Source organism: Pteropus alecto, unplaced genomic scaffold (assembly GCF_000325575.1).
Source record: "Pteropus alecto unplaced genomic scaffold, ASM32557v1 scaffold45, whole genome shotgun sequence".
NCBI lineage: Eukaryota > Metazoa > Chordata > Mammalia > Chiroptera > Pteropodidae > Pteropus > Pteropus alecto.
This window is the reverse complement of record NW_006442491.1, coordinates 34,607,193-34,619,222: the sequence shown is the minus strand read 5'-3', so window position 1 is coordinate 34,619,222 and position 12,030 is coordinate 34,607,193. Positions and strand designations below refer to the sequence as shown.

General features: G+C 40.0%; 1 long non-coding RNA gene across 1 annotated transcript; it reads left to right on the top strand.

Annotated features, from left to right (window-relative positions):
* Positions 1-4,654: 4,654 nt before the first annotated feature.
* On the top strand, positions 4,655-10,399 carry LOC112471024. Its single transcript, XR_003043188.1, has 4 exons — positions 4,655-4,773; positions 5,494-6,019; positions 6,606-6,728; positions 10,107-10,399. It is a non-coding gene; the product is annotated as an uncharacterized LOC112471024 (long non-coding RNA).
* Positions 10,400-12,030: the final 1,631 nt, after the last annotated feature.

The following is a 12,030-nucleotide window of genomic DNA, read 5'->3' as shown; positions in this document are numbered from 1 at the left end:
ACACACACACACACACACACACACACACGCTTGGGGGTGAGAGAGAGATGCTAATCTGTCTGCTGGCAAAATAAAACAACTTTTAACTTTTAATTTATCTCTTTCTTCTTTTTTTTTTTTTTAGACAGCTTAATTGAGATATAATTTACATACCATAAAATTCAATCGTTTAAGTGTGTCATGCAATGGTTTTCAATTTATTTACCAAGTCGTGTATTGGCTGTTTCTTTTTGAAAATGGAGCCACCGGGTGAACGTTCTGACCCCTGGCACACCCTCCGCGCTTTGAAAGGTGACATCTAAATAGCAGAGAGCAGATTCTGTTTCACCCCCCCCCCAAAATAGTTGTCTTTTTCATTACGCCATTTACAACTTACTTCCTGTGTTTTCATTCTGAGCTGCTCAGGGCCTGCTGCTTAGAAGCTATGTTGATTAGTTTTTACGCCGTCAAGAAGTTGCTTTTGTGTTGGAGGAGTTTTCTGTTTGTTTGCTTTTCTTGGTGTTTAGTTAGAGCTCTCAGGTCTTTGCTTTAGCTGCAGAGCTAATTATAGAGACTTGAAAAGTATCTTTGTGGCATGGAGACTGTACAGAAATATTTGGTTTTTAGAACTAAGCTTAAACGCTCATAGCATTCTGACTTTTGAGATTGATAAAAAGGAAGATACTTAGACATTTCAATAGGGCACAGAGCCCTAGAACTTTTTCCTGATATTAAAATCTTAATGTATATCTTGGCTGTGACTTCTCTTGAGTCTCTATTTCCTCGTTTGACGAGCAGGAATTAAAATAACCACCCCTGGAGATTTGCCTGAGGATTGCATGAGATAATTCGTGTGAGAACACCTAGAACACAATCAAATCTTTTTAAATGTATAAATGTACATTGAATATGCATCTTAAAGAAATTCACTAATGGTATAAGAATTCTATTTCTGGCAAGGTATATTAAAAAAAAAAAGCAGAGTGCAGGCTGTTAGAGAAATATGTACTGGTTTAACCTTTCAGTCACCAATAAGTAATGAGGCTTGCCGTGTGCCAGGCACTGGGGATTGAATGGTGGATATAGTTGTACAAATAAATATCTAAGTACAAACTGTGCAAAGGTGGTGGCAGAAACTCTTCTGGGTGTGTGTGTGTGTGTGTGTGTGTGTGTGCATGTGTGCGTGTGTTTAAAACAAGTTAAAAGAATGTATATTTTGCTAGTAAATTTATGTGTATAGACATAGAAAAAATTTCGGGAATAACTGGTTACAAGGGTTTCTTTTTGTGAAAGAAACCAGAAAAGTCCACAGGAGAATGTCTTCTACTTTTTGTGCCATAATATTCTACAGCATTTGATATCAGCAGGGCTTCTCTGAGAGTCCGTTTGTATTTTCTTCATTAGACTTTTCTCTATTAAAAAACAAACGCCATTATTTAAGATGAATACAGCGTTAACGGCTTGCAATATTTAACTCATCATGCCAAACCAGTTAAATGGTAAATATAAGATTATTACACCTAAAAAGAAAAGGTCATTTATATAAGCGCAAGAATTCATCAGCCCACACCAAATTATTACCAGCCCACTGGTACCCACAGAGTTTGCCCAGACAATAACACTTTCATTCAGTAGATATTTATTGAGCTCCTACTGTGTATCGCACATTGTTTTGAGTGCTGGTAGATAAAACAAAGCCTTCAGGAGTCACGGCATAAATTCTAGTTGTAGGAAACAGACAATAAATAAGTAAACCAAATATATAATACATATTCTATAGTAATATATAGTAATCTAAGGCTATGAAGAAGAATTTAAGCATGGCTGGGAGCTGAGTGACCAGGGGAGATGGATGTGCTTTTTCTTTGTTATATAGGATACATTTTGCAGTGGCATCCACTATAGAAAGCAATCAGGAGGCCTGCCTGAGGAGGCGTCATTTTAGCAGCAACGTAGATAAAGGGAAGGATGGAATGAGCCATGCAGATAAATGAGGGAAGAATGTTCTCTGCCGGAAAGACCAGTAAAGTCTTTGAAATGGGACAGCTGGAAACCAGTAAAGCTTAGCAGTGAGCCCACGACCATTATATTAGTCTGTCCACTTGTCATAGTGTTCAAACATTTCATAATTTAAAACTTACTTTTAAAAAAGTAAAAATTAAACACTGATAGCTTTATTATCTTTGTGTATTCAGGAATCTGTTTACTTGGTTCTGGGCATTGCTTCTTTTTGAGATATTTAATAAAAATAGTCAATGTGAGCGATATATACTAGAAAAACAAAGATATATATAGCGAAATAGTTTTAAACTTCTGATAGCCATATTCGTTCACAGTCATTACAATATACTTTTCCCCATTATCCTGAGAGTGTCACATGGAATATATATGTATTATATTATTACCATTTTTGCATGCACGTATATTATTAATGCCCATTTTTATGCACTGAAAATTAAAATAGTAAATATGATCCCAAGGTTGTAAGGAAAAGGAGTCTGGGACATGTTGTTTGCAGCCTACTCTAGCTGCTTACCAGTAGGAGGGGGACTGTGATAAGGGAATGTGATCAGGTACTACTTAAAATCACAAGAAAAAACTGATAAAAACAAAAAACGATCACGAATCTTTGCTCACTGTCTGATCATGCGTCTCGGAAGTCGCTCCCCACCGTGGTGCTCAGCTGTGACATGAAGGACCGGCTAATAAGTTATCTGTAAGTTCTCCGATTCATTCTCTCTCCCTCTGTCTCATAGTTTCGGTTCCAACCCTAAGAATTCTGATTCGACTAACTGCTTCGTAACCAGTCATTTTCACTACAACTGGCTGAGTGCTAATTTAATCTTCTCTTCCTTCTTCAAATAGGACCCTGCGGGTAGTTGATCCAGAACATAGTTCCCAACCAGAGGTGGTCCAACCTCCTCGCCCCCACCTTCCAGGGGACAGTTAATGGCACTGGACACAATTTTGCTGGTCATGACTATGGCAGAAGTGGGTAGGAGTTAGGGATGCTGGCGAACACCCTGCAAGGCACAGGACAGCCCCCCACAATGAAGAATGATCCAGTCCAAACATCAATAGCGCCGAAGATGAGAAATTGGAATCTAGAGAAATTGGAATCAACGAAGAAGGGAGAAAATGAGCAAAGGGCATTGTTTACTTACGTCTGTGTGGTATGTCCCGCCTAAGAAATGACACTACGACTTTTGTCTTTGTCAACGCTGTTTCTCTTCTATTGATTACTCTTTATCATTTGTGAAGACTTGGGTGTGGGGCTTAAATAACCCCATGTCAGACCCAAGCACAATGGGACAAACGAAGACTTGAGGGCAAACGAAACCATGCGCCATAACTGTAAGAGTATTCTTTGTTGCAAGACTTAGAAAAAGTCTTTAGATCCTTGGTTGAATTTAATCAGCAATTCGGTCATCTGCATATGACTTCGAGCAGCAAAGTAAAATTTTCCCGAGTCTTTTGTTTCCAAATCAATGGGCAACAAAGGTTATCCCCGCTCCATTCAAGCAATTTCAATGATTCTCAGATAAACGTGGGAGCAGTGGTCGAGCCATTTAAAATATACGGTGACAAAAAAGCATACTTATTAACCTTGTAAACATCCTATAAAAGTACAAAGGAAACTTTATGAAGACTATCCAAGTGTCCTTTTTATATAATAATAGCTTTTGTCCTTTGAAATGTTCACATGTCTATAAAATTGAATTGAACAGAACATCCTAGAAGAATGTCATTTCCAAGTCTTCTAGCAATGGAGCTGTTCAAACAGTACTTTTCAGTTTCTTAACGTTCAGAAAATCGCTTCCTCACACCAAGATCAGTGCAGCTCACAAAAAGCACTTTGAACACATGTATAACCAACTATCAAAAGGGATTCAAAACAAGGCTAATTGAACACTGAGTTTTTGAAGTTCTCAAATGACGATCCCAGGTTTTTTCTTGAAAACACCAACAGCGTCAGCTTGGCAGGAAGCGGGAATTAGACAAGAAAATTGATTGAGATCCACCTCCAAATTGGAGGAAAAAATGTCCAATAAGAAACCGAGGTTTGAAATCACCGTATGTTATATTATCCATCATCCAGATGGCCTCCAGCATTACTGCTTGGCGTGTGAGCTGCCAGCCGCTCCCCGAGAAATGTACCTGAGCGAGGGGAATGCGGCCTTTCCCAGGAAAAGCAAGCCTCTCATCTCTCCACCCACCTCTCTTTCCATCTCTCCGCTCGGTCTGCATGATTTGCAACCCGCTTCTGTGTTCCCAAAGCCAGTGAAACTGCGGTCTCCACTAAGGGGACTGAGGCCAAATACAGTCACTGCTTCACTGTATCTTTCTCTTTCTGAACCCTTCGAACCACTGATTTCCAATTTCTCTTTAATATACCGAGTGCAGGGAGGCAAAGGCAAGCTGGAAAACCACACGGGGGAGATTTCGCCAAGAAAAGAGCAGTCTAAATCCTTAGGCCTCACTCCAGCCTACAAAGACGAAGTGGCAGGAAACTACCAGAGATAATCGAATGAGCTCAGAGCCGGTTTTTTTTTTTTTTTCCTTTTTTTTTAAAGGTGGGGGTGAGTACGAATCTGGGAATTCTGCCCAGGAAAACCCAGTGAGAGAGAGAATTTCACCTCTAAAATCCCTGACGTTTGTTGCCAGTGATTCAGTACATACCCGACAAAAAAAAAAGTTGTCTAGCTGGTCCTGCTGCTTCTGCTGGCTACTATGGAAAGAAGTCAACAGAACCTTATCGGGTTCAGTTACGGCTGACTTGGACATTATTTTCAAGTAAATATTTATCATTTCAATGTTATTCCATTGCTGCCACTGCTGGCTTTGTGTTGGATTGACTGACACATTGTCTTGGAGGAAGCCGACTCCATAGCAACAAGCCGGAGAGGGCTGTGCTGCCACTGAGCTGTCCTTTCTGTGGCCACTGGGAGGGGGATGGGGGAGTACCTGGCGACTGTGGCCCGCTGGGGCTTTGCTGTTATCCTGTCACATTGCAGCTAAATTGAGAAACGTTCCTCCTTTGGCCACTGGGCTCCTCCAGTGGTGTTTACTGATCACTGCGCATCTCAATGAATTCGACACACACACCAGCATTTTTCTTCCTTCTCTCTTCATTCAGGAAGTGGCCAGCCAAGCCCTGAGATTCTTTCTGCTCGGCTGATATAAACAAATTGCAGAGGAAGTCAAGTCAAACTTTCCCTTGCTTCTTTTGTTCTCCCAACTAGTAATTCAGAAAACGGAGCCAACTTTTCTTTTTTTTTTGGATGCCTTTTAAAGATTGCTCTTAACGGGAAAGGCAGAAACCCTCCTGTTTGTTTGGTTTTTTCCCTTAAACACAGATACTCCTAAACTGTTTTTTTTTCCAAACCTGCAGAAATGCCCTGGAAAGTTTTTTGTTTTTTTTTTTTAAAGTTGCTATTTAAGACTTTTCAAACCAAATTGTTCCCTTGACATTGCACAGTTACCTGATTGTTTTTCCCTTTGAATTTCAACCAGGAGAGCAATAAGGAGCTTTGCAGGGACAGTGCTCTGAAGCCCTAATCCACAGCCAAGGAGAACTAAGAGTCCCAATTCAATAAGGGTGACAATACAAGGCGTGCACCAGAGAGGAGACATCATATCTGTGTCATCTACAGATACTGCTCGAAAAATCATACATAATTAAGCCCTTCTCACAGTGGAGGCTACTTGAAGCTTTATCACCAGCTGGTAAGATTTCATCTCTGGATTTTACCAGTGGCCTCGAGAGTGAACGTTTTCCACCAGAGGTACCTGATGATCTGGGCGACACGCTTACCGCACCTGTTCTAGTCATCTAATAAAAGATGCTCTGCACTAAAAAAGGAAAGGAAAACAGAATGGAGGTGTATAACAAATATTTGTAGGGTGTCCCCGAGGTGGCTTCCCAGATGAGAGGTTCTGTTCTATTAATCCTGGTGCAACAAATAAAGAAGATGTGACAGGCACATGGACGTCTGCGTGCCCACCTTGCTTGTCTTCAGTTGGCCCTCTCTGGAAGCAGGTGGGTACCACTTTGAAGACAGCCCTATTTTCTAGTGAGGCATGTTAGGGTTCAAGTATAGCCTCAAGCTACTTACTGAGTCTCTGTATTCCCTTCCGTAAATTGAGGATGCACTGTAACATGGCAGTACTGTTTATATAGGTTAGTAACAATATGTATGGAGAGAGAGAGAGAGATAAAGAAATACATCTCACATCTAACCCAATGTGTGGCGTATGTCAGGTTCTCGATTAAAAGGTAGTTATTATTAAAATTCAGAATGCCGTGTGACTTCCGGGTCAGGAAAAACTAACATTGATAGAATGTGAACTTTATAGTATTTGCAAAGTGACTCTATGTCAGAACATGTTTACTCAGTCTTGATCGTCTCCCTCTTTATCTATAAATACATATACACTGTAGATATTTATAAACCAAAGATATATAAGATCATCTATGCAAGTTGTATTTGTGTGTTACTGAATAAACAGTGGATGAAAGGAAAATGTGAAGTTCTGAGACCTGGCTTCAATTCACATTTTCTCTTATATTCCTTAAACTGTTTATTTACTCGTCTTCATTCTCCTCGCTGTTGACTATTTTCCAGGCGTGTATTTCTCTTGAACAACAGCAGATGAGAAGATGATTTAATGTGCATTGCGGGAGAGACAGAGAGACAAACAGAAAACCCAGGGGCAGTGACTTGCTTGGAGGCCTCCAAGGTATGCAGGTCAGTGTTAGATGCTGTGTGCACCTCCACACCCCATAACGAGTTTGGAAGCTTTGATGTCAAAAACATGCAGTACCTACAATGTTCCTGAATTTGTGTCAAGCAAATTAAGCTATCATGCATTGATGCAATTACAGTACATTTATAGAATTCAACAATCCCGTTCAATAAACTTTATCAAATACCTACTGGGTGCCAGGCACTAGGATACAAAAAAGATTAGTCATCAGAGCTGGCTTGCCCAATATGAAAACTAGACACACACTGGAAGTACCAGAAAAGCAGGGACATTCCCACAACCCCTTCTTGCCTACCAAAGAAACCAACCAGGAAATTCAGAAGAGTTATTTTTAATTTCAACGTACACATATGTTTCTGTGTCTTTAAAAAAAAAAAAAGATATTTCATTTTAGTTTGCTTTTGATTTTATTTTTTTAATTGGGTACAGACCCTGAGATAGTGTGTATTATAGTTCAGAAAATACTCCTCCCCTGCTCCTACTTTGGGTGGAATACACTCCCCATCTCGACTGATGCTGGACCTGGTCACGTGCCTTTGATGGCTAAGAGGCTGCTGGCAAGCAGCGTGCAAGCCGAGCTTTGAAATGTGTTTGCACGGCAGGTCTTGCTCTTCTGCCCTTTCGATATTTCTGTGAGAAGCACATGCCTGCTCATCCAAGGAGGATGAAAGACACCTAGAATGGACCTGGGCACAACCCACAACTTGAAGCCCAGCCCAACACAGTCTAGACCATCTGAAAACCAGCCAATGTGCAGATGCTTCCATGAGATTAAATAATTACTGTTTTAAGCCACTGAGTTTGGGCGATTTGTTACATGGCATTATTATGACAATAGCTGCCTGATGTAGGCCCCATAATATTTATAGGTCTTAATCTGGCCATGCGCCTACCAATACAGATACTAAAATAGGGAGGAAAGCAAATTTAATTTTTAAAAAATGCTTCAAATTCTTGCCTTACTGATTTGACTTTGTTATGTAAATCAAGGTCAATTATAGCCTTTCATGCACTAAATGAAACTTGGGTCTCATGATATTTAAATGAAGCAGTATATGTTTAAAGAATAAGAGGTATAACTTATTCAGCACTAGATAAAGCTTTCATTCCACAAAGTGCTTCATTCCAAAAACACGTGTTCGCTTAAAGAGATACTAGTTATGCTCTTTTGAGTAAGACCTTGCAGATACGATATTGAGTGTTAATAACTAACCTTGATCAATCATTCATTACCAGAGACCAGATGCTGTTCTTAGTGTTTTATCTACACCGACTTCTTGAATCCTCAAAACTTAATGTGCTGGTTACTATGACTGTCCCCATTTTACAGATGAGAAAAGTGAGGAGCCAAGAGGCTAAGTGACCTACCCAAGCTTCCACAATTTGTAAGGGACACAGCTGGGATCTGGGCCTACGCCGTCTGGTTTCAGAGCTCACACTCTTAACCCACCATGCTCAGAGGGAGACATGCTGAGTCTTTCTTGACAGGAAATTTACAAAGTAAAAGGGGCAGCAGCTTTGAATAAGAAGACGAATCAATCGTTTCAAACCATGGGCTGGGCCATGATTGAAAAGAACAGGAAATAACGGTTAAAAATAATAGAGAAGACCTGGACTCGTTTGAGACAAGTGGCCAGAGACGCCTTCTCTAGTTAGGTGAGATTGTCTCAAGGATAAATATGATCAGACAAAAATATGGCTGGGAAAGAGAAAAATGGCCTGCACAGAAAGAACAGCAGGGAGAATGGTCTCGAAGAGATGCAGCTCAGTGTGTGTTTAGGGACTGAAAAATGGTCATTGCTTCAGTGAAGCCGAAAGGGTACCTTACCCATTGCTTCAGGACAGTGGTTGGTCGACAGATTTTCTGTAAAGTGTCCAACGGTAAATATTTCAGGCTTTGTAGGCCATGTGGTCTCTGTCACAATTTACTCAAGTCTGACACTGTATGACAACAAAAGCAGCCATACACAATAAGTAAACAGAAGAGTATGTTAAAGGTCTAATAAAATGGCATGTATGGACACTGAAACTTAAATCTCAGTGTGACGATCCCACAAATAGCAAGTCTATGTGTGAAGACACACAGGCTGTTCACATTTAGTGCATTTCCAATGTATCAGGTAACTACATACATTTGATGCATCTTGATCTTGGGACAACAGTGAGTTCTCTGTTGAAATACAGCACAGATCATACCAATAAAAGTAAAAAAGAATTTTGAATGAAAGTAATGACCAAGGAACTGAGTTATGTAATCATCATATTAATCAGGATTCCCTAGAAAAAATAGAATGAATAGGATGTTTATGTATGGAAAGAGATTTATTGTAAGGGAATTGGTTCGTGCAATTATGGATGCCGACGAGTTCCACGATCTACCATCTGTAAGCTGCAGGGAGACCCTGGGGTGTCATTCATTCAGTCTAAGTTCAAAGGTTTGAGAACCAGGAGCGCAGAGGGCAGGAAAAGGTCCGTGTTCTAGCTCAGTCAAGCAGGAAGGGCCAGGTTCTACCTTCCTCTGCCTTTTTGTTCTATTTAGGCCCTCGACAGACAGGACAGAGCCCACTCACACCAGGGATCAGAGTCCGCTGATTCCAACGTGAATCTCATTGGGAAACGTCCTCACAGACACAACCAGAAATAACATCTAACCAATTTCTGGTCAACCGTGATTTAGTCAAGTGGACACATAAAATTAACCATTACGATTAATCTAATCTGATCAATGAGGAGGAGTAAATAAGATGACTGCCCAGGAAAGAGAAGTAATGTTCTTGCTCAAGTGTTGGCATTGGTAAAAATTACATAAAACGCACGCTTCATCTTTACAAAGAGGAAAGCAACACCCATATGGCTGATGGGTGTCATCGTTCACAGCATATTTACGGTTCATCGCCGTCCAAGAAAACTTGAATTGCCTGAAATCTTAGAGGTCCTGTATGAAAAAAATTTGACAGATGTTTTCCCAAATTTGACACAATACTAAAAATTTACACCTCCTAATGAGTAGTAGAGTCAAAAGAAACTTTTCTAAATTGACAGTAATAAACTTATTTATCCATCCTCATGGCAGAGAGACCGAATTCTCTTTCTAGGAGACTCTCTAGAGAAAATGGTAATCCAAAATCATTGTCATATTAACAGGCCATCATAAAGTACGTGGCCAAAATATATAGTAAAAGTGTATTATAGGAAAAGTCAGGTAGTTAGTTAATTTTATAAAAAAGATGTTATTTGGGGGGATTTTTTGATGTTTGTGATATTTTTCAGCTTTTAAAATTGTATAACTCATAGTATTTTTTCTTTTATTCTATATAAATATTTACTTTCATAATTTATCTTGTATTATTTTTCTTAAGGAAAGCCCCCAAATTGTAAAACCTTCGAGGCCTAATAACCTGGAAGCAGTTCTGATTAGGTACCCACTATGCGAGCCAAGCACATCTGGATGCTAGAAACGTAACATCGAACTGAAAAGACCAGTAGTGGTTTTAAAATATATCCACAAATTCTTTGACACTACCCCCTTCCAAAGGCAGAGGCTATTATTTCCTCTCCCTCTGAGTGTAGGCTGGACCTAGTGACTTGTTTCTAAGGAGTAGAATGTTATGCAAATGACAGCGGGTGACATCCAAGAGTAGTCATAGAACAAATTGCCCTCTCCTTCCTATTCTTTCGCTCTGGAAGCCAGCTGCCAGTTCCTGAGAACATTCAAGCAGCATTCTGGAAAGATCCACATGGTGAGGAACTGAGGCCTCCAGCCAAGAAGCCATGTGAGTGCACCATCTTGGAAGCAGAGCCTCGAGTCAAAGCAGAGCCTCGAAGGGGTCGGCAGCCTCCGTCATCATCTCGACTCTATCGTGACTACTTAGGAGAGTGTGACACGGAGCCAGAACCATCCATTCAAACTGCAATCAGTGATTTCTGACCCCGGAAACTGTCGTGAGATAAGGTATGTTTATTTTAAGCTGCTAAGCTTTGGGGTAATTTGTACACAGCAAGAGATAAATGACATACCAACAAAAGTCCTGGCTTTGTGACACTTACTTTCTGATATTTGTTTCACAGGAATTTAATAAAGGATTTCTTTTTGAGAAACTGATAAATGAGTAAATGAAAGAAGTGTATCAATTATTATTATCCATTCATTCATTTATCAAATACTTATAAAATGGATATCATGAACATTTAAACTTTTACTCTGTGAAAGACACTGGTAAGAGAACAAGACAAGCCACAAACCAGAGGAAATATTTGCAAACATATCTGACAAAGGATTTGTATACAGGACATGATTTTTTTGAAACTTTTAAAATTCAGTAAGAAAACGAGCCACTCAATATTTTTAAAAGAGCAAAAGAATTGAACAGATACAAATAAGAAAATATACATTGATGACCAATAAGCAAATGAGACGTTCAAAATCTTTAGCCAACACAGTAAAATACCACTACAAACCTATTAGAGTGGCTACAGTTTTTAAAAAACGGACATATCGAATGCTAGCTTTCATAGAGTTCTTGTGAGAATCAAATAAAATAATGTGTGTGTGATACTCGGTGCATAATTTGTCCACAGTATGTGTATGATCAGAAATTTCAGAAGAAAATTAAGACCCGGTGCTTTGGATGAAGTCCTAGAAAAAAGAGAGAGGGACTAAAATTTTAATAAAATAGCAACATATAGGAGTTTGCCTCGAAAGAACTGATTTCTTTTCCTAAAAATTTCAACCATTACCGAGTCATCTGCCTTTTTACAGGACCAGGAGGACGGTGTAAAAATGATATCACATTGACACAGACTCTCACATGACTAGCCCCCGTCATATGTGTGGCTCAGAGGAGTCAGTAGCTTGCCCAAGGCCTCACAGCGAGTGAATGGCAGAGCCAGCAGTCAGTCCCAAGATATCTGTCTCTTCCTACAAAATACAGCTTTCCAAACTTGGAAGAAGAAGAAGCCAAGAGGGTGATTGATGTTGCTACCTCAGGGGAAATGTCCTAGTTTGACCTGCTTACGGCACACATGACCCCCACCACCACCACCACCACGGCCGGCACTCTGAGGTCTCTCCAATTTTACAGTCTTATATCAGGTGCCTGCCCTCTCCCACCCCATTATATTAGTGTCAGCCAACATGTTTTTCATTTGCCTCCCTAAGGAACATTTTAAGACATTTTTTTTTTCTAATTACCCGCCCCCACCATGAAATGTTCTTACCATGAATATACTATAATTCTGTTTATGTGCTACACACATATGTGTGCCTTGTCTATAAAAAGACTA